The sequence below is a fragment of the Scyliorhinus torazame genome, chromosome 22 (genome assembly GCF_047496885.1).
Source record: "Scyliorhinus torazame isolate Kashiwa2021f chromosome 22, sScyTor2.1, whole genome shotgun sequence".
In the NCBI taxonomy this organism is placed as follows: domain Eukaryota; kingdom Metazoa; phylum Chordata; class Chondrichthyes; order Carcharhiniformes; family Scyliorhinidae; genus Scyliorhinus; species Scyliorhinus torazame.
In genome coordinates, this window is record NC_092728.1 from 111320372 (window position 1) to 111346821 (window position 26450).

At 56.2% G+C, this 26450-nt stretch overlaps 1 protein-coding gene across 2 annotated transcripts in view; it reads right to left on the minus strand.

Annotated features, from left to right (window-relative positions):
* LOC140399363 (retinoic acid receptor RXR-alpha-A) overlaps positions 1–26450 on the minus strand; it is a 348218-nt gene that overhangs the window by 319949 nt on the left and 1819 nt on the right. The window contains exon 1 of one of the 2 annotated variants that reach the window (XM_072488937.1): positions 22181–22511. The exons of the other annotated variant lie outside the window; for it this stretch is intronic. The gene's annotated coding sequence lies outside the window, so the exon portion shown is untranslated. Of the gene's footprint in view, positions 1–22180; positions 22512–26450 lie in introns of those variants that run through there. 2 annotated transcript variants of the gene reach the window in all.

Consider the following 26450-nt stretch of genomic DNA (forward strand, 5'->3'; position numbering starts at 1 on the left):
GCACACCCTCAGTACTGACCCTCTGACAGTGCAGCACTCCCTCAGTACTGACCCTCTGACAGTGCGGCACTCCCTCAGTACTGACCCTCTGACAGTGCGGCGCTCCCTCAGTACTGACCCTCTGACAGTGCGGCACTCCCTCAGTACTGACCCTCTGACAGTGCAGCACTCCCTCAGGACTGACCCTCTGACAGTGCAGCACTCCCTCAATACTGACCCTCTGACAGTGCAGCACTCCCTCAGTACTGACCCTCTGACAGTGCGGCACTCCCTCAGTACTGACCCTCTGACAGTGCGGCACTCCCTCAGTACTGACCCTCTGACAGTGCAGCACTCCCTCAGGACTGACCCTCTGACAGTGCGGCACTCCCTCAGTACTGACCCTCTGACAGTGCAGCACTCCCTCAATACTGACCCTCTGACAGTGCGGCACTCCCTCAGTACTGACCCTTTGACAGTGCGGCACTCCCTCAGTACTGACCCTCTGACAGTGCGGCAGTCCCTCAGGACTGACCCTCTGACAGTGCGGCACTCCCTCAGTACTGACCCTCTGACAATGCAGCACTCCCTCAATACTGACCCTCTGACAGTGCGGCACTCCCTCAGTACTGACCCTCTGACAGTGCGGCACTCCCTCAGTACTGACCCTCTGACAGTGCGGCACTCCCTCAGTACTGACCCTCTGACAGTGCGGCAGTGCCTCAGTACTGACCCTCTGACAGTGCAGCACTCTCACAGTACTGACCCTCTGACAGTGCGGCACTCCCTCAGTACTGACCCTCTGACAGTGCGGCACTCCCTCAGTACTGACCCTCTGACAGTGCGGCACTCCCTCAGTACTGACCCTCTGACAGTGCGGCACTCCCTCAGTACTGACCCTCTGACAGTGCGGCAGTCCCTCAGTACTGACCCTCTGACAGTGCAGCACTCTCACAGTACTGACCCTCTGACAGTGCGGCACTCCCTCAGTACTGACCCTCTGACAGTGCGGCACTCCCTCAGTACTGACCCTCTGACAGTGCGGTACTCCCTCAGTACTGACCCTCTGACAGTGCGACACTCCCTCAGTACTGACTCTCTGACAGTGCGGCACTCCCTCAGTACTGACCCTCTGACAGTGCGGCACTCCCTCAGTACTGACCCTCTGACAGTGCGACACTCCCTCAGTACTGACCCTCTGACAGTGCGGCACTCCCTCAGTACTGACCCTCTGACAGTGCGGCACTCCCTCAGTACTGACCCTCTGACAGTGCAGCACTCCCTCAGTACTGACCCCCTGACAGTGCGGTACTCCCTCAGTACTGACCCTCTGACAGTGCGACACTCCCACAGTACTGACCATCTGACAGTGCAGCACTCCCACAGTACTGCACTGGAAGTTTTAGTCTGTAATATTGGCTCAGGATGTAAAAACCCTGAGGTACACCGAGACAGCATGTGGAATTCCAGTGTGACAGGCAGATGTTAACATCTGAATACATCACATGCAGTTTGCCACATGTGATGTGGCACTTTGCAAATAATCTTTCTTTAAAGATTATTTCTGGAGTTTAAGTCGACAAATACGTTTCAACCTCACAATTGTGGCCGCAAGGAATGATTCAGAAATGTTTGAACTGTGAATTTGTTCATTGCCAGAATGGCCTTTGTGGATTCAAAGGGACATTCCTCTTCCTGGCGACTGATAGGGGCCCAACCCAAATACTGCAGGTACAGGAAATCAGAAATATAACAGAAAATGCTGGAAACACTCAGCAGGTCCCACGGGGAACACGTTGTCACAGTGGTTAGCACTGTTGCCTTACAGAGCTGCACGTTGTCGCAGTGGTTAGCACGGCTGCCTCACAGGGCTGCACGTTGTCGCAGTGGTTACACTGCTGCCTCACGGAGCTGCACGTTGTCGCAGTGGTTAGCACGGCTGCCTCACGGAGCTGCACGTTGTCGCAGTGGTTACACTGCTGCCTCACGGAGCTGCACGCTGTCGCAGTGGTTACACTGCTGCCTCACAGGGCTGCACGGTGACGCAGTGGTTACACTGCTGCCTCACGGAGCTGCACGTTGTCGCAGTGGTTAGCACGGCTGCCTCACGGAGCTGCACGTTGTCGCAGTGGTTAGCACGGCTGCCTCACGGAGCTGCACGCTGTCGCAGTGGTTAGCACGGCTGCCTCACAGGGCTGCACGTTGTCGCAGTGGTTACACTGCTGCCTCACAGAGCTGCACGCTGTCGCAGTGGTTACACGGCTGCCTCACAGGGCTGCACGTTGTCGCAGTGGTTAGCACGGCTGCCTCACGGAGCTGCACGCTGTCGCAGTGGTTACACTGCTGCCTCACAGGGCTGCACGTTGTCGCAGTGGTTAGCACGGCTGCCTCACGGAGCTGCACGCTGTCGCAGTGGTTACACTGCTGCCTCACAGGGCTGCACGTTGTCGCAGTGGTTAGCACGGCTGCCTCACGGAGCTGCACGTTGTCGCAGTGGTTACACTGCTGCCTCACAGGGCTGCACGTTGTCGCAGTGGTTAGCACGACTGCCTCACAGGGCTGCACGTTGTCGCAGTGGTTACACTGCTGCCTGACGGAGCTGCACGTTGTCGCAGTGGTTAGCGCTGCTGCCTCACAGAGCTGCACGTTGTCGCAGTGGTTAGCGCTGCTGCCTCACGGAGCTGCACGTTGTCGCAGTGGTTACACTGCTGCCTCACAGGGCTGCACGTTGTCGCAGTGGTTAGCGCTGCTGCCTCACGGAGCTGCACGTTGTCGCAGTGGTTAGCGCTGCTGCCTCACAGGGCTGCACGGTGTCGCAGTGGTTAGCACTGCTGCCTCACAGGGCTGCACGTTGTCGCAGTGGTTACACTGCTGCCTCACAGAGCTGCACGTTGTCGCAGTGGTTAGCACTGCTGCCTCACAGGGCTGCACGGTGTCGCAGTGGTTAGCACTGCTGCCTCACAGGGCTGCACGTTGTCGCAGTGGTTAGCGCTGCTGCCTCACAGGGCTGCACGTTGTCGCAGTGGTTACACTGCTGCCTCACAGAGCTGCACGTTGTCGCAGTGGTTAGCACTGCTGCCTCACAGGGCTGCACGGTGTCGCAGTGGTTAGCACTGCTGCCTCACAGAGCTGCACGTTGTCGCAGTGGTTAGCACTGCTGCCTCACGGAGCTGCACGTTGTCGCAGTGGTTACACTGCTGCCTCACAGGGCTGCACGGTGTCGCAGTGGTTACACTGCTGCCTCACAGGGCTGCACGTTGTCGCAGTGGTTACACTGCTGCCTCACGGAGCTGCACGTTGTCGCAGTGGTTACACTGCTGCCTCACAGGGCTGCACGTTGTCGCAGTGGTTAGCGCTGCTGCCTCACAGGGCTGCACGGTGACGCAGTGGTTACACTGCTGCCTCACAGGGCTGCACGTTGTCGCAGTGGTTAGCGCTGCTGCCTCACGGAGCTGCACGTTGTCGCAGTGGTTACACTGCTGCCTCACAGGGCTGCACGGTGACGCAGTGGTTAGCACGGCTGCCTCACAGAGCTGCACGTTGTCGCAGTGGTTAGCACGGCTGCCTCACAGAGCTGCACGTTGTCGCAGTGGTTACACTGCTGCCTCACAGGGCTGCACGGTGACGCAGTGGTTAGCACGGCTGCCTCACAGAGCTGCACGTTGTCGCAGTGGTTAGCACGGCTGCCTCACAGAGCTGCACGGTGACGCAGTGGTTAGCACGGCTGCCTCACAGAGCTGCACGTTGTCGCAGTGGTTACACTGCTGCCTCACAGGGCTGCACGGTGACGCAGTGGTTAGCACGGCTGCCTCACAGAGCTGCACGTTGTCGCAGTGGTTAGCACTGCTGCCTCACAGAGCTGCACGCTGTCGCAGTGGTTACACTGCTGCCTCACAGAGCTGCACGCTGTCGCAGTGGTTAGCGCTGCTGCCTCACAGGGCTGCACGGTGACGCAGTGGTTAGCGCTGCTGCCTCACAGGGCTGCACGGTGACGCAGTGGTTAGCACTGCTGCCTCACGGAGCTGCACGCTGTCGCAGTGGTTACACTGCTGCCTCACGGAGCTGCACGTTGTCGCAGTGGTTACACTGCTGCCTCACAGGGCTGCACGTTGTCGCAGTGGTTAGCACGACTGCCTCACAGAGCTGCACGGTGACGCAGTGGTTAGCGCTGCTGCCTCACAGGGCTGCACGGTGACGCAGTGGTTAGCGCTGCTGCCTCACAGGGCTGCACGCTGTCGCAGTGGTTAGCGCTGCTGCCTCACAGGGCTGCACGGTGACGCAGTGGTTACACTGCTGCCTCACGGAGCTGCACGCTGTCGCAGTGGTTAGCGCTGCTGCCTCACAGGGCTGCACGGTGACGCAGTGGTTAGCGCTGCTGCCTCACAGGGCTGCACGGTGACGCAGTGGTTACACTGCTGCCTCACAGAGCTGCACGCTGTCGCAGTGGTTAGCGCTGCTGCCTCACAGGGCTGCACGCTGTCGCAGTGGTTACACTGCTGCCTCACAGAGCTGCACGTTGTCGCAGTGGTTACACTGCTGCCTCACAGAGCTGCACGTTGTCGCAGTGGTTACACTGCTGCCTCACAGAGCTGCACGCTGTCGCAGTGGTTACACTGCTGCCTCACAGAGCTGCACGTTGTCGCAGTGGTTACACTGCTGCCTCACAGGGCTGCACGCTGTCGCAGTGGTTACACTGCTGCCTCACAGAGCTGCACGCTGTCGCAGTGGTTACACTGCTGCCTCACGGAGCTGCACGTTGTCGCAGTGGTTACACTGCTGCCTCACAGGGCTGCACGCTGTCGCAGTGGTTACACTGCTGCCTCACGGAGCTGCACGCTGTCGCAGTGGTTAGCACGGCTGCCTCACGGAGCTGCACGTTGTCGCAGTGGTTACACTGCTGCCTCACGGAGCTGCACGCTGTCGCAGTGGTTAGCGCTGCTGCCTCACAGGGCTGCACGCTGTCGCAGTGGTTACACTGCTGCCTCACGGAGCTGCACGCTGTCGCAGTGGTTAGCACGGCTGCCTCACGGAGCTGCACGTTGTCGCAGTGGTTACACTGCTGCCTCACGGAGCTGCACGCTGTCGCAGTGGTTAGCGCTGCTGCCTCACAGGGCTGCACGTTGTCGCAGTGGTTAGCACTGCTGCCTCACAGGGCTGCACGCTGTCGCAGTGGTTACACTGCTGCCTCACAGAGCTGCACGTTGTCGCAGTGGTTAGCGCTGCTGCCTCACAGAGCTGCACGTTGTCGCAGTGGTTAGCACTGCTGCCTCACAGGGCTGCACGCTGTCGCAGTGGTTACACTGCTGCCTCACAGAGCTGCACGTTGTCGCAGTGGTTACACTGCTGCCTCACAGAGCTGCACGTTGTCGCAGTGGTTACACTGCTGCCTCACGGAGCTGCACGTTGTCGCAGTGGTTAGCACTGCTGCCTCACAGGGCTGCACGTTGTCGCAGTGGTTAGCACTGCTGCCTCACAGGGCTGCACGTTGTCGCAGTGGTTACACTGCTGCCTCACAGAGCTGCACGCTGTCGCAGTGGTTACACTGCTGCCTCACGGAGCTGCACGTTGTCGCAGTGGTTAGCGCTGCTGCCTCACAGAGCTGCACGTTGTCGCAGTGGTTACACTGCTGCCTCACAGAGCTGCACGCTGTCGCAGTGGTTACACTGCTGCCTCACGGAGCTGCACGTTGTCGCAGTGGTTACACTGCTGCCTCACGGAGCTGCACGTTGTCGCAGTGGTTACACTGCTGCCTCACAGGGCTGCACGCTGTCGCAGTGGTTAGCGCTGCTGCCTCACAGAGCTGCACGTTGTCGCAGTGGTTACACTGCTGCCTCACGGAGCTGCACGTTGTCGCAGTGGTTACACTGCTGCCTCACAGGGCTGCACGTTGTCGCAGTGGTTACACTGCTGCCTCACAGGGCTGCACGTTGTCGCAGTGGTTAGCACTGCTGCCTCACAGGGCTGCACGTTGTCGCAGTGGTTACACTGCTGCCTCACAGAGCTGCACGTTGTCGCAGTGGTTAGCGCTGCTGCCTCACGGAGCTGCACGCTGTCGCAGTGGTTACACTGCTGCCTCACAGGGCTGCACGGTGACGCAGTGGTTAGCACGGCTGCCTCACGGAGCTGCACGTTGTCGCAGTGGTTACACTGCTGCCTCACGGAGCTGCACGTTGTCGCAGTGGTTAGCGCTGCTGCCTCACGGAGCTGCACGTTGTCGCAGTGGTTACACTGCTGCCTCACAGGGCTGCACGGTGACGCAGTGGTTAGCGCTGCTGCCTCACAGAGCTGCACGCTGTCGCAGTGGTTAGCGCTGCTGCCTCACGGAGCTGCACGGTGACGCAGTGGTTACACTGCTGCCTCACAGGGCTGCACGGTGTCGCAGTGGTTAGCGCTGCTGCCTCACAGGGCTGCACGTTGTCGCAGTGGTTAGCGCTGCTGCCTCACAGGGCTGCACGTTGTCGCAGTGGTTAGCACTGCTGCCTCACGGGGCTGCACGGTGACGCAGTGGTTAGCGCTGCTGCCTCACAGGGCTGCACGTTGTCGCAGTGGTTAGCGCTGCTGCCTCACAGGGCTGCACGTTGTCGCAGTGGTTAGCGCTGCTGCCTCACAGGGCTGCACGTTGTCGCAGTGGTTAGCACGGCTGCCTCACAGAGCTGCACGCTGTCGCAGTGGTTACACTGCTGCCTCACAGGGCTGCACGTTGTCGCAGTGGTTAGCGCTGCTGCCTCACAGAGCTGCACGTTGTCGCAGTGGTTAGCACGACTGCCTCACAGGGCTGCACGTTGTCGCAGTGGTTACACTGCTGCCTCACGGAGCTGCACGTTGTCGCAGTGGTTACACTGCTGCCTCACAGAGCTGCACGTTGTCGCAGTGGTTAGCGCGGCTGCCTCACAGGGCTGCACGTTGTCGCAGTGGTTACACTGCTGCCTCACGGAGCTGCACGTTGTCGCAGTGGTTAGCACGGCTGCCTCACGGAGCTGCACGTTGTCGCAGTGGTTAGCGCTGCTGCCTCACAGAGCTGCACGTTGTCGCAGTGGTTAGCGCTGCTGCCTCACAGGGCTGCACGTTGTCGCAGTGGTTACACTGCTGCCTCACGGAGCTGCACGTTGTCGCAGTGGTTAGCACGGCTGCCTCACAGGGCTGCACGTTGTCGCAGTGGTTAGCACGGCTGCCTCACGGAGCTGCACGTTGTCGCAGTGGTTAGCGCTGCTGCCTCACAGAGCTGCACGTTGTCGCAGTGGTTACACTGCTGCCTCACAGAGCTGCACGTTGTCGCAGTGGTTAGCGCTGCTGCCTCACAGAGCTGCACGTTGTCGCAGTGGTTAGCGCTGCTGCCTCACGGAGCTGCACGTTGTCGCAGTGGTTAGCGCTGCTGCCTCACGGAGCTGCACGTTGTCGCAGTGGTTAGCGCTGCTGCCTCACAGAGCTGCACGTTGTCGCAGTGGTTAGCACGACTGCCTCACAGAGCTGCACGTTGTCGCAGTGGTTAGCACGACTGCCTCACAGAGCTGCACGTTGTCGCAGTGGTTAGCACGACTGCCTCACAGAGCTGCACGTTGTCGCAGTGGTTAGCACGACTGCCTCACAGGGCTGCACGTTGTCGCAGTGGTTAGCACGGCTGCCTCACGGAGCTGCACGTTGTCGCAGTGGTTACACTGCTGCCTCACGGAGCTGCACGTTGTCGCAGTGGTTACACTGCTGCCTCACAGAGCTGCACGTTGTCGCAGTGGTTAGCACGACTGCCTCACAGGGCTGCACGTTGTCGCAGTGGTTAGCACGACTGCCTCACAGGGCTGCACGTTGTCGCAGTGGTTAGCACGACTGCCTCACAGGGCTGCACGTTGTCGCAGTGGTTACACTGCTGCCTCACAGGGCTGCACGTTGTCGCAGTGGTTACACTGCTGCCTCACAGGGCTGCACGTTGTCGCAGTGGTTAGCACGACTGCCTTACAGAGCTGCACGTTGTCGCAGTGGTTACACTGCTGCCTCACAGGGCTGCACGTTGTCGCAGTGGTTACACTGCTGCCTCACAGAGCTGCACGTTGTCGCAGTGGTTACACTGCTGCCTCACAGGGCTGCACGGTGTCGCAGTGGTTACACTGCTGCCTCACAGAGCTGCACGTTGTCGCAGTGGTTACACTGCTGCCTCACGGGGCTGCACGTTGTCGCAGTGGTTACACTGCTGCCTCACAGGGCTGCACGTTGTCGCAGTGGTTACACTGCTGCCTCACAGGGCTGCACGGTGACGCAGTGGTTAGCACTGCTGCCTCACAGCGCCGAGGACCCGGGTTCGATCCCAGCTCTGGGTCACTGTCCGTGTGGAGTTGGCATATTCTCCCCGTGTCTGTGTGGGTTTCACCCCCACAACCCAAAGATGTGCAGGGTAGGTGGATTGGCCACGCTAAATTGCCCCTTAATTGGAAAGAAATAATTGGGTACTCTAAATTTATTAAAAGCCTAAATAAAATAAATAAAAAACAGGTCTGTCAGTGTGTGTGGAGAGAGAAACAGAGTTCAGGGGCGAAATTCTCCAGTATCGGCGCGATGTCCGCCGACCGGTGCCAAAAACGGCGCGAATCAGTCCGGCATCGCGCCGCCCCAAAGGTGCGGAATCCTCCGCATCTTGGGGGCCGAGCCCTAACGTTGAGGGGCTAGGCCCGCGCCAGACTGATTTCCGCCCCGCCAGCTGGCACGGAAATGACATCTCCGGGCGGCGCATGTGCGGGAGCGTTAGCGGCCGCTCACGACATCCCCGCACATACGCAGTGGAGGGAGTCTCTTCCGCCTCTGCCATGGTGGAGACCGTGGCGGAGGCGGAAGGAAAAGAGTGCCCCCACGGCACAGGCCCGCCCGCGGATCGGTGGGCCCCGATCGCGGGCCAGGCCACCGTGGGGGCACCCCCCGGGGCCAGATCGCCCCGCGTCCCCCCCCCAGGACCCCGGAGCCCGCCCACGCCGCCTTGTCCCGCTGGTAATGTAGGTGGTTCAATCCATGCCGGCGGGACACGCATTCTAGCAGCGGGACTTCGGCCCATCCGTGCCGGGGAATCGCGGGGGGGGCCCGCCAACCGGAGCGGTGCGATTCCCGCCCCCGCCGAATATCCGGTGCCGGAGAATTCGGCAACCGGTGGGGGCGGGATTCACGCCAGCCCCCGGAGTCGCCGGGTCGGAGACCCTCGCCCCAGGTTTCTGGTCAGTGAGTGAGTTCTGACAAGCTGAAACATTCATTCCGTTTGTCTATCCACAGGTGATTTTTTTTATTATTCATTCACGGGAAACTGGTTGTCCCTGGTTAGGCCAGCATTTATTGCCCATCCATAATTGCCCCTTGAGAAGGTGGGGGTGAGCTGCCTTCTTGAACTGCTGCAGTCCCTGAGGTGTAGGTACACCCACTGTGCTGTTAGGGAGGGAGTTCCAGGATTTTGACCCGGCGACAGTGAAGGAGCGGCTGATATATTTCCCAGTCAGGATGGTGGCACAGATGGTGGGGTCAGCTCAGTGACTGGCACTCTCCCAGCTCAATCAGAAAGGTTGTGGGTTCAAATCCCAATCCGGAGGCTCGAGTTCATCACACAAGCTCCCAGTGCAGTGGGACAGCTGCATTGTCAGTCATGCCGCCTTTCAAATGAGACATTAAACCGAGACTGCACCTGCCCTCTCGTGCAGACGGGAAAGATCCCAATGAACTATTTGAAGAAGAGTAGGGGATATGTCCCTCCTGCCCTGGGCTAATACTCATTGTACAACAAACACCATTAAAAATAGATTATCTCTCCTGGCTCTGGGTCACTGTCCGTGTGGAGTTTGCACATTCTCCCCGTGTCTACGTGGGTTTCGCCCCCAACAACCCAAAGCTGTGCAGGGTAGGTGGATTGGCCGCGCTAAATTGCCCCTTAATTGGAAAAAATGAATTAGGTACTCTAAATTCATATTTTTTTTAAAGAAAAATAGATTATCTGGTTATAATCCATTGCTGTTTACGGAATCTTGCTGTGCACAAATTGGCTGCTTTGTTTCCTGCACCACAACACTGACTACATTTCAAAACTACTTCATTGGTTTTAACGAGCTTCCGGCATCGTGAACTGCTGAAAGGCGTTATATAAACGCAAATCTGCCTTTCTTTCACCTGAACAGCAGTAATAGACTTTGCGATACACATTTTAACACTGCAGCCTGCTTAAAACTGGCATTCGAGACCCTGACCATGCTACAGAGTGGGAGGACCAGGCATTCGAGGCCCTGACCATGCTACAGAGTGGGAGGACCAGGCATTCGGGACCCTGACCATGCTACAGAGTGGGAGGACCAGGCATTCGGGACCCTGACCATGCTACAGAGTGGGAGGACCAGGCATTCGGGACCCTGACCATGCTACAGAGTGGGAGGACCAGGCATTCGGGACCCTGACCATGCTACAGAGTGGGAGGACCAGGCATTCGGGACCCTGACCATGCTACAGAGTGGGAGGACCAGGCATTCGGGACCCTGACCATGCTACAGAGTGGGAGGACCAGGCATTCGGGACCCTGACCATGCTACAGAGTGGGAGGACCAGGCATTCGGGACCCTGACCATGCTACAGAGTGGGAGGACCAGGCATTCGGGTCATCAGAAATTCCTAAAAATACTTTAAAATAATCAGGCAGCAATTGTACATTGCAGTGTAAACGGAATTGTTAGCGGACACAGAGCAAAGCTTCACTCAGAACAGATCGGTAACAACAGCCTGTATTTAAATGGCACAGGTAACCAGGTGCATCACAGGAACATAAATCACACACAGATATACCACCGAGCCACATCAGAGGCTCCAAGATCAGGGCCAGGATTCTCCCCTACCCGGCGGGGCGGGGGGTCCCGGCGGGATGGAGTGGCGGGAACCACACCGGCGTCGGGCCGCCCCAAAGGTGCGGAGAACCCTCACCTTGAGGGGCTAGGCCCGCACCGGAATGATTTCCGCCCCGCCGGCTGGAGGGAAAGGCCTTTGTCGCCACGCCAACCGGCGCCGAAAGGACTTCGCCGGGGGACGCATGCGCGGGAGCGTCAGCGGCCGCTCACGGCATCCCCGCGCATGCGCAGTGCAGGGGGTACTCTTTCGCCTCCGCCATAGTGAAGACCGTGGCGAAGGCGGAAGAAAAACAGTGCCCCCACGGCACAGGCCCGCCCGCGGATCGGTGGGCCCCGATCGCGGGCCAGGCCACCGTGGGGGCACCGGCCGGGGCCAGATCGCCCTGCGTCCCCCCCAGGAATCCGGAGCCCGCCCACTCCGCCTTGTCCCGCCGGTAAGGTAGGTAGTTCAATCCACGCCGGCGGGCGAGGGTTGACAGCGGCGGGACTTCGGCCCATCGCGGGCCGGAGAATCCCCGGGGGGAGCCCGCCGACCGCGTGCCGTGATTCCCGCCCCCGCCGATTCTCTGGTAGCGGAGAATTCGGGACACGGCGGGGGCGAGGGTCACGCCAGCCCCCGGCGACTCTCCGACCCTGCGGATGTTAATGATATACGGTTAGAAAATAAGGGTCAAATAGACCTTTGAAGTTGGAAATAGCCGCTGACTTCCGGTTGCGGCTGTGCGGAGCTGAGTCGCACATTCGGCGGTTCCCGCAAAAAAAATGACTTTTGGGCTCTTTTCAGGGCCCCCAACGGCATTTTTGCGATGTTTCCCGCTGTGGGAAGGTGAGTACAATAGTTCCCCGACAGTGAATGGCTTTTACCAGGAGCGGGGCAACTAAAAAGGTGGTGGTGGACCCGGAAGGTGCGAGGTTAGAAGATCAAAATGGCGGCGGGCGGAGACCAGGCAGCGTGGATTCAGTGGGCGGAGGAGCAGCAGGAGGGTATCCAGCGCTGCTTCAGAGAGATTAAAACGGACCTGCTAGAGCCGATGAAGGCTTCTATTGATAAGCTGCTGGAGACACAGACGGCCCAGGGGGTGGCGATCCGCGAGGCTCGACAAAAGATCTCCGACAACGAGGACGAGATCTTAGGCCTGGCGGTAAAGGTGGAGGCGCACGAGGCGCTCCACAAGAAATGGCAGGAGCGGTTCGAGGAGATGGAGAATCGGTCGAGGCGGAAGAATCTGCGGATTCTGGGCCTCCCGGAGGGGCCGGACGTGGGGGCCTATGTGGTCACCATGTTGAACTCGCTGATGGGAGCGGGGCCCATCCAGGGGCCCCTGGAGCTGGAAGGGGCCCATAGAGTGTTGGCGAGGAGGCCCAAGGCTAACGTGCCTCCGCGGGCGGTGCTGGTGCGGTTTCATCGGTTCGTTGATCGGGAGTGTGTGCTCGGGTGGGCCAAGAAGGAGAGGAGCAGCAGATGGGAGAACGCGAAGGTTTGAATACACCAGGACTGGAGTGCGGAGGTGGCGAAGAGGAGGGCCGGGTACAATCGAGCGAAGGCGGTGCTGCACAGGAAGGGGGTGAAGTTTGGCATGGGGTGGGGGGGAATCGAGTTGCTGCTGCTATGGTCAAGGGGGAGCTGGAGCGAGTGGGGGGGTCGAGACTGGGGTCTGCCGCCGTGGGGAACGGGCCGGGCGTGGGATGCGAGCGCGTGGCTGGCCGAGGAGGTGTTATGGCTAGTCGGCAGGGGAGGGGGGCGGGTAGCCCCCCGATCCAGCTGATAACCTGGAATGTAAGGGGACTGAACCGGCCAGTCGAGCGGGCCCGCGTGTTCGCGTACCTGAAGGGGCTGAAGGCGGAAATGGTTGCGGCGCTTAGAGGTGGGGCTGTTGGCGGACGAGGAGGTGAGTGAGCGGGTCCGAGGAAGTATAGAGAGGTACAAGGAGGCCAACGATAATGGGGAGGTCCGAGTGGGGATGGTATGGGAGGCACTGAAGGCGGTGGTAGGGGAGAGCTGATCTCCATTAGGGCCCACAAGGAGCGGGGGGAGAGGGAAAGGCTGGTGGGGGAGATGGTGAGGGTAGACAGGAGGTATGCGGAAGAACCTGAGGAAGGATTGTTGAGGAATAGGCGCAGCCTCCAGGCCGAATTCGACCTGGTGACCACAAGGAAGGCGGAGGTGCAGTGGAGGAAGGCCCAGGGGGCGGTCTACGAGTATGGGGAAAAGGCAAGCCGGATGCTGGCGCATCAGCTTCGGAAGCGAGACGCAGCTAGGGAGATCGGGGGAGTTAAGGACAGGGGAGGGAGTGTGGTGCGGAGTTGGGTTGGCATCAATGGTGTCTTCAGGGACTTTTATGAGGAATTGTACCGGTCCGAGCCCCCACGGGCGGAGAGGGATGGGCCGCTTCCTGGACCAATTGAGGTTTCCAAAGGTGGAAGAGGGACTGGTGGCGGGACTGGGGGCCCCGATTGGGCTGGAGGAGCTGATCAAAGGGATAGGAAGCATGCAGGCGGGGAAGGCACCGCGGCCGGATGGTTTCCCGGTCGAATTCTATAAAAAATATATGGACCTGTTGGGCCCGCTGTTAGTTAGGACCTTCAATGAGGCAAGGGATGGGGGGGCTTTGCCCCCGACGATGTCCCGGGCTCTGATCTCCTTGATCCTGAAGCGGGACAAGGATCCCCTGCAGTGTGGGTCTTACAGACCGATTTTGTTGCTAAACGTAGATGCCAAGGTGCTGGCGAAGGTCTTAGCCACGAGGATTGAGGATTGTGTGCCGCAGATCATCCACGAAGACCAGACGGGGTTCGTGAAGGGGAGGCAGTTGAACGCAAATGTGCGGAGGCTTTTGGACGTTATCATGATGCCGGCGAGGGAGGGGGAGGCGGAGATAGTGGTGGCGATGGACGCTGAGAAAGCCTTTGATCGGGTAAAGTGGGGGTATCTGTGGGAGGTGCTGAAGAGGTTTGGGTTTGGGGAGGGGTTTGTCAGGTGGGTTAGGCTGTTGTATGAGGTCCCGATGGCAAGTGCGGCCACGAACAGGAGGAGGTCCGAGTACGTTCGGTTGCACCAAGGGACAAGGCAGGGGTGTCCCCTGTCCCCCCTGCTCTTCGCACTGGCGATTGAACCCCTGGCTATGGCACTGAGGGAGTCGAGGAACTGGAGGCAGTTGGTGCGGGGTGGGGAGGAGCATAGGGTGTCGCTCTATGTTGACGACTTGCTGCTATATGTGGCGGACCCGGTGGGGGGAATGCCGGAGGTAATGAGGATCCTCAGGGAATTTGGGGATTTCTTGGGGTACAAGCTCAACATGGGGAAGAGCGAGCTGTTCGTGGTTCACCCAGGGGACCAGGAGAGGGGGATTGGCGAGCTCCCACTAAAAAGGGCGGAGAGGAGCTTCAGGTATTTGGGGGTCCAGGTGACCAGGAGCTGGGGGACCCTGCATAGGCTTAATTTCACAAGGCCGAGGGTGAGAAGGGTGTTCCTGGAGCGGAGTAGGGATGGGGGGGTGGGGGGGGCTGCCCAACCTCTGTGGGTACTACTGGGCCGCCAATGCGACGATGGTGCACAAGTGGGTGATGGAGGGGGAGGGGGCTGCATGGAAGAGGCTGGAGACGGCCTCCTGTGTGGGTACAAGTCTGGGGGGCTGGCAACGGCGCCGCTGCCGTTTCCTCCAAGGAGGTATACCACGAGCCCGGTGGTGGCGGCTGCCCTCAAAATCTGGGGGCAGTGGAGGCGGCACAGGGGGGAAGTTGGGGCCTCGGTGTGGACCCCAATACGGGGTTTGTCCCAGGGAGAACAGATGGAGGGCTTTCGGGGTGGCACAGGGCAGGGATACGAAGGTTGGGGGACCTGTTTGTGGACGGGTAGTTTGCGAGCCTGGGTGAGCTGGAGGAGAAGTACGGGCTCCCCCCGGGGAACACCTTCAGATATTTACAGGTAAGGGTGGGATTCCCGCGGCTACTGCCACACACAGTACAGGACAGGGTGCTCTCGGGGGGGGGCACCCGTTCTTAGACCTTCCTGGCAGAGCGGTAGACATTGGTCAATGGCAGCAGCAGCTCGGGGGGGGGGGTTACTTTATTTTTGTTTATGTTATTTACACTGGAGGGTCTGAGGGGGTGTATACACCTGTTGTGTCAAGTCAGGGTGTTAATGTTAATTTATTATTTATGTACAGGGGGGAGGGGGGTATTGAGGGTTGTTTTTCTGGACTGTGTTTTGTACTTAACCCTGTTGGGTTCCTTTTTCATTTTGTTATTGATATTTTATGAAAACCTTTAATAAAAATTTTTTTTTTTTTTAAAGTTGGAAATAGCCAGGTTGAGCATCGGGAAAGCCTGAGAGAGAGATGGTGATAGTGGCCGAGAGAGAGATGGTGATAGTGGCCGAGAGAGAGATGGTGATAGTGGCCGAGAGAGAGATGGTGATAGTGGCCGAGAGAGAGATGGTGATAGTGGCCGAGAGAGAGATGGTGATAGTGGCCGAGAGAGAGATGGTGATAGTGGCCGAGAGAGAGATGGTGATAGTGGCCGAGAGAGAGATGGTGATAGTGGCCGAGAGAGAGATGGTGATAGTGGCCGAGAGAGAGATGGTGATAGTGGCCGAGAGAGAGATGGTGATAGTGGCCGAGAGAGAGATGGTGATAGTGGCCGAGAGAGAGATGGTGATAGTGGCCGAGAGAGAGATGGTGATAGTGGCCGAGAGAGAGATGGTGATAGTGGCCGAGAGAGAGATGGTGATAGCGGCCGAGAGAGAGATGGTGATAGCGGCCGAGAGAGAGATGGTGATAGTGGCCGAGAGAGAGATGGTGATAGCGGCCGAGAGAGAGATGGTGATAGCGGCCGAGAGAGAGATGGTGATAGTGGCCGAGAGAGAGATGGTGATAGTGGCCGAGAGAGAGATGGTGATAGTGGCCGAGAGAGAGATGGTGATAGTGGCCGAGAGAGAGATGGTGATAGTGGCCGAGAGAGAGATGGTGATAGTGGCCGAGAGAGAGATGGTGATAGTGGCCGAGAGAGAGATGGTGATAGTGGCCGAGAGAGAGATGGTGATAGTGGCCGAGAGAGAGATGGTGATAGTGGCCGAGAGAGAGATGGTGATAGTGGCCGAGAGAGAGATGGTGATAGTGGCCGAGAGAGAGATGGTGATAGTGGCCGAGAGAGAGATGGTGATAGTGGCCGAGAGAGAGATGGTGATAGTGGCCGAGAGAGAGATGGTGATAGTGGCCGAGAGAGAGATGGTGATAGTGGCCGAGAGAGAGATGGTGATAGTCGCCGAGAGAGAGATGGTGATAGTGGCCGAGAGAGAGATGGTGATAGTGGCCGAGAGAGAGATGGTGATAGTGGCCGAGAGAGAGATGGTGATAGTGGCCGAGAGAGAGATGGTGATAGTGGCCGAGAGAGAGATGGTGATAGTGGCCGAGAGAGAGATGGTGATAGTGGCCGAGAGAGAGATGGTGATAGTGGCCGAGAGAGAGATGGTGATAGTGGCCGAGAGAGAGATGGTGATAGTGGCCGAGAGAGAGATGGTGATAGCGGCCGAGAGAGAGATGGTGATAGCGGCCGAGAGAGAGATGGTGATAGTGGCCGAGAGAGAGATGGTGATAGCGGCCGAGAGAGAGATGGTGATAGCGGCCGAGAGAGAGATGGTGATAGTGGCCGAGAGAGAGATGGTGATAGTGGCCGAGAGAGAGATGGTGATAGTGGCCGAGAGAGAGATGGTGATAGTGGCCGAGAGAGAGATGGTGATAGTGGCCGAGAGAGAGATGGTGATAGTGGCCGAGAGAGAGATGGTGATAGTGGCCGAGAGAGAGATGGTGATAGTGGCCGAGAGAGAGATGGTGATAGTGGCCGAGAGAGAGATGGTGATAGTGGCCGAGAGAGAGATGGTGATAGTGGCCGAGAGAGAGATGGTGATAGTGGCCGAGAGAGAGATGGTGATAGTGGCCGAGAGAGAGATGGTGATAGTGGCCGAGAGAGAGATGGTGATAGTGGCCGAGAGAGAGATGGTGATAGTGGCCGAGAGAGAGATGGTGATAGTGGCCGAGAGAGAGATGGTGATAGTCGCCGAGAGAGAGATGGTGATAGTGGCCGAGAGAGAGATGGTGATAGTGGCCGAGAGAGAGATGGTGATAGTGGCCGAGAGAGAGATGGTGATAGTGGCCGAGAGAGAGATGGTGATAGTGGCCGAGAGAGAGATGGTGATAGTGGCCGAGAGAGAGATGGTGATAGTGGCCGAGAGAGAGATGGTGATAGTGGCCGAGAGAGAGATGGTGATAGTGGCCGAGAGAGAGATGGTGACAGTGGCCGAGAGAGAGATGGTGATAGTGGCCGAGAGAGGGATGGTGATAGTGGCCGAGAGAGAGATGGTGATAGTGGCCGAGAGAGAGATGGTGATAGTGGCCGAGGAAGTGGATGTGCCTGATCCCCACAAAGCAGCATGTCAGTGACCCGAGCAGCACAAAGTAACAAATCAGGTCCCAGGGTCCGATTTAGCAAACAAGGAAAGTTTGGAGTAAAGCAGCAGCGGACAGGGCCGAGGGATAACTTTTCCAAACCCCATCCAGTACTGGACAATTCAATATTTTAATGTCGAAACCAGTGAGAAAAGGTTTGATTTCACTCATTGATGCTATGAAAGATTTTGTATATTTGTCACAAGAATCATATCCACAACTAAGCAATAACTGAGAATCTGGGTCAGCAGTTTGTGACGCGTAGGCGGACTGGAGACCTCACTGCAGATATACTGAAAACAAGAGACACAGGCAGCTGTGAATGGTTCAATGTCTGACACCCAGTCCTTACTTATTCTGGGCCAGCAATGATCCAATTCCAACTGACTCTCACTGGGGTACGGGTCCCACACACACGGACTCTTATTGGGGTACGGGTCCCACACACACTGACTCTCACTGGGGTACGGGTTCCACACACACTGACTCTCACTGGGGTACGGGTCCCACACACACTGACTCTCACTGGGGTACGGGTCCCACACACACTGACTCTCACTGGGGTACGGGTCCCACACACACACTGACTCTCACTGGGGTATGGGTCCCACACACACTGACTCTCACTGGGGTACGGGTCCCACACACACTGACTCTCACTGGGGTACGGGTCCCACACACACTGACTCTCACTGGGGTACGGGTTCCACACACACACTGACTCTCACTGGGGTATGGGTCCCACACACACTGACTCTCACTGGGGTACGGGTCCCACACACACTGACTCTCACTGGGGTACGGGTCCCACACACACTGACTCTCACTGGGGTACGGGTTCCACACACACACTGACTCTCACTGGGGTACGGGTCCCACACACACTGACTCTCACTGGGGTACGGGTCCCACACACACTGACTCTCACTGGGGTACGGGTCCCACACACACTGACTCTCACTGGGGTACGGGTCCCACACACACTGACTCTCACTGGGGTACGGGTCCCACACACACTGACTCTCACTGGGGTACGGGTCCCACACACACTGACTCTCACTGGGGCACGGGTCCCACACACACTGACTCTCACTGGGGTACGGGTCCCACACACACTGACTCTCACTGGGGTACGGGTCCCACACACACTGACTCTCACTGGGGTACGGGTCCCACACACACTGACTCTCACTGGGGTACGGGTCCCACACACACTGACTCTCACTGGGGTACGGGTCCCACACACACTGACTCTCACTGGGGTACGGGTCCCACACACACTGACTCTCACTGGGGTACGGGTCCCACACACACTGACTCTCACTGGGGTACGGGTCCCACACACACTGACTCTCACTGGGGTATGGGTCTCACACACACAGTCTCTCACTGGGGTACGGGTCCCACACACACTGACTCTCACTGGGGTACGGGTCCCACACACACTGACTCTCACTGGGGTACGGGTCCCACACACACTGACTCTCACTGGGGTACGGGTTCCACACACACTGACTCTCACTGGGGTACGGGTCCCACACACGCTGACTCTCACTGGGGTATGGGTCCCACAAACACTGACTCTCACTTGGGTACGGGTTCCACACACACTGACTCTCACTGGGGTATGGGTCTCACACACACTGACTCTCACTGGGGTACAGGTCCCACACACACTGACTCTCACTGGGGTATGGGTCCCACAAACACTGACTCTCACTTGGGTACGGGTTCCACACACACTGACTCTCACTGGGGTATGGGTCTCACACACACTGACTCTCGCTGGGGTACGGGTCCCACACACACTGACTCTCACTGGGGTACGGGTCCCACACACACTGACTCTCACTGGGGTACGGGTCCCACACACACTGACTCTCACTGGGGTACGGGTTCCACACACACTGACTCTCACTGGGGTACGGGTCCCACACACACTGACTCTCACTGGGGTATGGGTCCCACAAACACTGACTCTCACTTGGGTACGGGTTCCACACACACTGACTCTCACTGAGGTATGGGTCTCACACACACTGACTCTCACTGGGGTACAGGTCCCACACACACTGACTCTCACTGGGGTATGGGTCCCACAAACACTGACTCTCACTTGGGTACGGGTTCCACACACACTGACTCTCACTGGGGTATGGGTCTCACACACACTGACTCTCGCTGGGGTACGGGTCCCACACACACTGACTCTCACTGGGGTAGGGGTCCCACACACACTGACTCTCACTGGGGTACGGGTCCCACACACACTGACTCTCACTGGGGTAGGGGTCCCACACACACTGACTCTCACTGGGGTACGGGTCCCACACACACTGACTCTCACTGGGCAAAACCTACGAGCTGGTCATTGACTTCAGGAAGAAAGTACTGTGCACGCCCCTGTCAGCATCAACGGGGCCGAGGTGGGGATAGTTGACAGCTTCAAATTCTGAGGGGTGCACATCACCAAGAATCTGTCCAAGTCCACCTCTGTCGAAGCTACGACCAAGAAAGCACAACAGCGTCTATACTTTCCCAGGAAACTAAGGAAATTTGGCATGTCCGCGTTGACTCTCAGCAATTTTGACAGATGCACCATAGAGAGCATCCTATCGGGCTGCATCACAGCCTGGTATGGCAACTGCTCGGCCCAGGGCCACAAGAAACTTCAGAGAGTCGTGAACACCGCCCAGTCCATCACACGAACCTGCCTCCCATCCATTGACTCCATCTACACCTCCCGCTGCCTGGGGAAAGCGGGCAGCATAATCAAAGATCCCTCCCACCCGGCTTACTCACTCTTCCAAGTTCTTCCATCGGGCAGGAGATACAGAAGACTGAGAACACGCACGAACAGACTCAAAAACAGCTTCTTCCCCGCTGTCACCAGACTCCTGAATGGCCCTCTTATGGACTGAACTGATGTTTTCACACAAAGCAGCACGGTACCACAGCGGTTAGCACTGTTGCTTCACAAAGACCTGGCTACAGTATCATGAGCGCCTTTAAGGCAGAGATAGATAGGTTCTTGATTAATAAGGGGATCAGGGGTTATGGGGAGAAGGCAGGAGAATGGGGATGAGAAAAATATCAGCCATGATTGAATGGCGTAGCAGACTCGATGGGCCGAGTGGCCTAATTCTGCTCCTGTGACTTATGGTTCACAAAAGACTAAAACCGGTCTATAATCAGAAGGACTGGCATTTATATAGCGCCTTTAATGTCAGAGAATGTCCCATTATGCATTGCACACTTTATCGCACCTGACCAAGAACTTGGTCACAGAGCAGAAGCAAGGGAGGGTGGCCAGGGCAAGGGCTGGAGCGGTTTAGACAGGCAGTTCAGCTGACGGCATGGCCTCTGATGATGGAGCGATTAAAATTTGGGATGTTCAAAGAGGCCAGACAGAATTGGAGGAGTGCAGTGATCTCCCAGGGAGTGCTACAGAGGTAGAGAAAGACAAGAACATGGAGAGATTTAAACAACAGAATAGAAGTCTTAAAATCAAGGTGTTTCTTAACCAAGAGCTAACGTAGATGAGCGAGGACAAGGCTGATGGATGAATATGTTTGGTGCAACTTGACAGTACTCCTGGGCAGCACAGCTGGACTCTTTCTGTACTGAGAGAAAGACAGAGTGTGACAATAGTTTGGGAAATTATTGACTATGAAGGCACAGCAATGTAACCTATCCCCTACAATCAGCAGAAACAGGCAGAGACCTGTCCGAGACATGCCAATACCTTGAAATGAGACATTGGACAAAAGCCGTGATTGTGACTCTCAACATCCAGCAGCCCTGGTTCGAAACCCAACCTGATTTCCCTCTGTCCTGAACAGTAAAATGAGACATGATATAAAAATGGGCAGCACGGTGGCACAGTGGTTAACACTGCTGCCTCACGGGGCAGCACGATGGCACAGTGGTTAACACTGCTGCCTCACAGGGCAACACGGTGGCACAGTGGTTAGCACTGCTGCCTCACAGGGCAGCACGATGGCACAGTGGTTAACACTGCTGCCTCACAGGGCAGCACGGTGGCACAGTGGTTAGCACTGCTGCCTCACGGGGCAGCACGATGGCACAGTGGTTAACACTGCTGCCTCACAGGGCAGCACGGTGGCACAGTGGTTAGCACTGCTGCCTCACGGCGCCGAGGTCCCAGGTTCGATCCCAGCTCTGGGTCACTGTCTGTGTGGAGTTTGCACATTCTCTCCGTGTCTGCGAGGGTTTCACCCCCAAAGATGTGCAGGGGAGGTGGATTGGCCGCACTAAATTGCCCCTTAATTGGAAACATTTATTGGGTACTCTAAAATTTAAAAAAGTAAAATAAAAAAATGTTGAAAATGGGCACCTCCCCGTGAACTTTGCCCGCTCCTCCTGGGGCAGGTTCGGGTTACAAACACAGTTTGACAGGAGGAGGTTGAAGATCCCATTGAGTGGGGAATGTTCCACGGTGAAGTAAATGCAAAACACTGCAGAAGCTGCAGATCTGCAAATACTCAACAGGTCTGGCAGCCTCTGTGGAGCGAGAAACACGGTTAATCTTTCAGGTCAAATGTAATTAAGAGCATTTGTTTTTAATATTTCCCCTGTATCCTGAGCCAATATTCAAGTAACACTGCCAAAAATCATCAACCGACTGGGCATTATTGCTGAACACTGTTCACTGTGTGTCAAACATCTGCCTTTTTCACAGTAACGTCATTGCAGTGTTAATGTAAGCCTACTTGTGAGAATACAGATTATTATTACATGGCAATCAGTGAGCCGTGCGGGTCCCCAGCATATGCGGTAAACTCACCGCTGTCGACCACACAAACTGACATTTGACCAAAGATAGTTTCTTGTTCACAAAGAGACTCAAACTTAAGCGGACATTGCAACAAGCTTTTCCAAACTCACCACCCAGTTCTCAAAACAGCAGGGTCCCAGCAGCCAATAGGATCCCAGTAGCCTCTCAGCCAGCAAGGGAAGAGTTAAAACGCGCCCGAAAGGCCTTTTTGTCGAGACAGCCTGTGCGCCTCTCCCATTGTGAAATCTGCCAGACACACAGACAGAGAGAAAGCTTCCGGCCACACAACTGAGGGACACCCAGCAGTAGCTATTTTTACCCACAGTAATGTGAGCACAGCAACAAGACAGGGGAGGCTTTCTGTGAAAACCGTGAAGGGTTGAATGTTGGAGCAGCCCATCCCCCCCTCTGCCTCAAATGGAGGAGACAGCAGCTGGAGCCTGTGCCCAACGCAGCCTTTCACTGAAGGTCCACATTGAGCAATCACACAAACAGTGCGAGGGGGGAAACTTCCAGAACATTCACTGCAGCGGGACAGGACAAATAAAACTCACACATAGCCACTGCCCTTACACAGCAGCCAGAAACACAACACAGTCCTGACACAAATCTGACCCAACAACACAGCACTGACACACAAACCTGTCCCAACAACACAGCACTGACACACAAACCTGTCCCAACACAGCACTGATACACAAACCTGTCCCAACAACACAGCACTGACACACAAACCTGTCCCAACAACACAGCACTGACACACAAACCTGACCCAACAACACAGCACTGACACACAAACCTGTCCCAACAGCACAGCGCTGACACACAAACCTGTCCCAACAACACAGCACTGACACACAAACCTGTCCCAACAACAGTACTGATACACAAACCTGTCCCAACACAGCACTGACACACAAACCTGACCCAACAACACAGCCCTGACACACAAACCTGACCCAACAACACAGCACTGACACACAAACCTGTCCCAACAGCACAGCGCTGACACACAAACCTGTCCCAACAACACAGCACTGACACACAAACCTGTCCCAACAACAGTACTGATACACAAACCTGTCCCAACACAGCACTGACACACAAACCTGACCCAACAACACAGCCCTGACACAAACCTGACCCAACAACACAGCACTGACACACAAACCTGACCCAACAACACAGCCTTGACACAAACCTGACCCAACAGCACAGCACTGACACACAAACCTGACCCAACAACAGCCTTGACACAAACCTGACCCAACAACACAGCACTGACACAAAAACGCAGCACTGACACAAACCTGACCCAACAATACAGCACTGACACATACAGCTGACCCAACAACACAGCACTGACACACAAACCTGACCCAACACAGCCTTGACACAAACCTGACCCAACAACACAGCACTGATACACAAACCTGTCCCAACAACACAGCACTGACACACAAACCTGTCCCAACAACACAGCACTGACACACAAGCCTGTCCCAAAAACACAGTACTGACACATAAACCTGTTCCAACAACACAGCACTCACACATAAACCTGACCAAACAACACAGCACTGACACACAAACCTGTCCCAACACAGCACTGACACACAAACCTGACCCAACAACACAGCACTGACACACAAACCTGACCCAATCACACAGCCTTCACACAAACCTGACCCAACAACACAGCACTGACACACAAACCTGACCCAACAACACAGCAGTGACACAAACCTGACCCAACAACACAGCACTGACACACAAACCTGTCCCAACACAGCACTGACACACAAACCTGACCCAACAACACAGCACTGACACACAAACCTGACCCAATCACACAGCCTTCACACAAACCTGACCCAACAACACAGCACTGACACACAAACCTGACCCAACAACACAGCACTGACACACAAGCCTGTCCCAAAAACACAGTACTGACACATAAACCTGTTCCAACAACACAGCACTCACACATAAACCTGACCAAACAACACAGCACTGACACACAAACCTGTCCCAACACAGCACTGACACACAAACCTGACCCAACAACACAGCACTGACACACAAACCTGACCCAATCACACAGCCTTCACACAAACCTGACCCAACAACACAGCACTGACACACAAACCTGTCCCAACAACACAGCACTGACACACAAGCCTGTCCCAAAAACACAGTACTGACACATAAACCTGTTCCAACAACACAGCACTCACACATAAACCTGACCAAACAACACAGCACTGACACACAAACCTGTCCCAACACAGCACTGACACACAAACCTGACCCAACAACACAGCACTGACACACAAACCTGACCCAACACAGCCTTGACACAAACCTGACCCAACAACACAGCACTGATACACAAACCTGACCCAACAACACAGCCCTGACACAAACCTGACCCAACAACACAGCACTGACACACAAACCTGACCCAACAACACAGCCTTGACACAAACCTGACCCAACAGCACAGCACTGACACACAAACCTGACCCAACAACAGCCTTGACACAAACCTGACCCAACAACACAGCACTGACACAAAAACGCAGCACTGACACAAACCTGACCCAACAATACAGCACTGACACATACAGCTGACCCAACAACACAGCACTGACACACAAACCTGACCCAACACAGCCTTGACACAAACCTGACCCAACAACACAGCACTGATACACAAACCTGTCCCAACAACACAGCACTGACACACAAACCTGTCCCAACAACACAGCACTGACACACAAGCCTGTCCCAAAAACACAGTACTGACACATAAACCTGTTCCAACAACACAGCACTCACACATAAACCTGACCAAACAACACAGCACTGACACACAAACCTGTCCCAACACAGCACTGACACACAAACCTGACCCAACAACACAGCACTGACACACAAACCTGACCCAATCACACAGCCTTCACACAAACCTGACCCAACAACACAGCACTGACACACAAACCTGACCCAACAACACAGCAGTGACACAAACCTGACCCAACAACACAGCACTGACACACAAACCTGTCCCAACACAGCACTGACACACAAACCTGACCCAACAACACAGCACTGACACACAAACCTGACCCAATCACACAGCCTTCACACAAACCTGACCCAACAACACAGCACTGACACACAAACCTGACCCAACAGCACAGCCTTGACACAAACCTGACCCAACAAAACAGCACTGACACACAAACCTGTCCCAACAACACAGCCCTGACACATAAACCTGTCCCAACACAGCACTCACACACAAACCTGACCCAACAACACAGCCTTGACACAAACCTGACCCAACAACACAGCACTGACACACAAACCTGTCCCAACCACACAGCACTGACACACAAACCTGTCCCAACAACATAGTACTGATACACAAACCTGTCCCAACACAGCACTGATACACAAACCTGTCACAAAAACACAGCCCTGATACACAAACGTGTCCCAACAACACAGTCCCTGACACAAACCTGTCCCAACAACGCAGCAGATACAGAAACCTGACCCAATAACACAGCCTTGACACAAACCTGACCCAACAACACAGCACTGACATACAAACCTGTCCCAACAACACAGCACTGACACACAGACCTGACACAACAACACAGCCTTGACACAAACCTGACCCAACAACACAGCAATGACACACAAACCTGTCCCAACAACACATCACTGACACACAAACCTGTCCCAACAACACAGCACTGACACACAAACCTGTCCCAACAACACAGCACTGACACACAAACCTGTCCCAACAACACAGCACTGATACACAAACCTGTCCCTACACAAACCTGTCCCAACAACACAGCCCTGATACACAAACCTGTCCCAACAACACAGTCCCTGACACAAACCTGACCGAACAACACAGCACTGACACACAAACCTGACCCAACAACACAGCCTTGACACAAACCTGACCCAACAACGCAGCACTGATACACAAACCTGTCCAAACAACACAGCACTGACACACAAACCTGACCCAACAACACAGCCTTGACACGAACCTGACCCAACAACACAGCACTGACACACAAACCTGTCCCAACAACACAGCACTGACACACAAACCTGTCCCAACAACACAGCACTGACACACAAACCTGTCCCAACAACACAGTACTGATACACAAACCTGTCCCAACAACACAGTCCCTGACACAAACCTGTCCCAATAACGCAGCAGATACACAAACCTGACCCAATAACACAACCTTGACACAAACCTGCCCCAACAACACAGCACTGACACACAAACCTTTCCCAACAACACAGCACTGACACACAAACCTGTCCCAACAACAC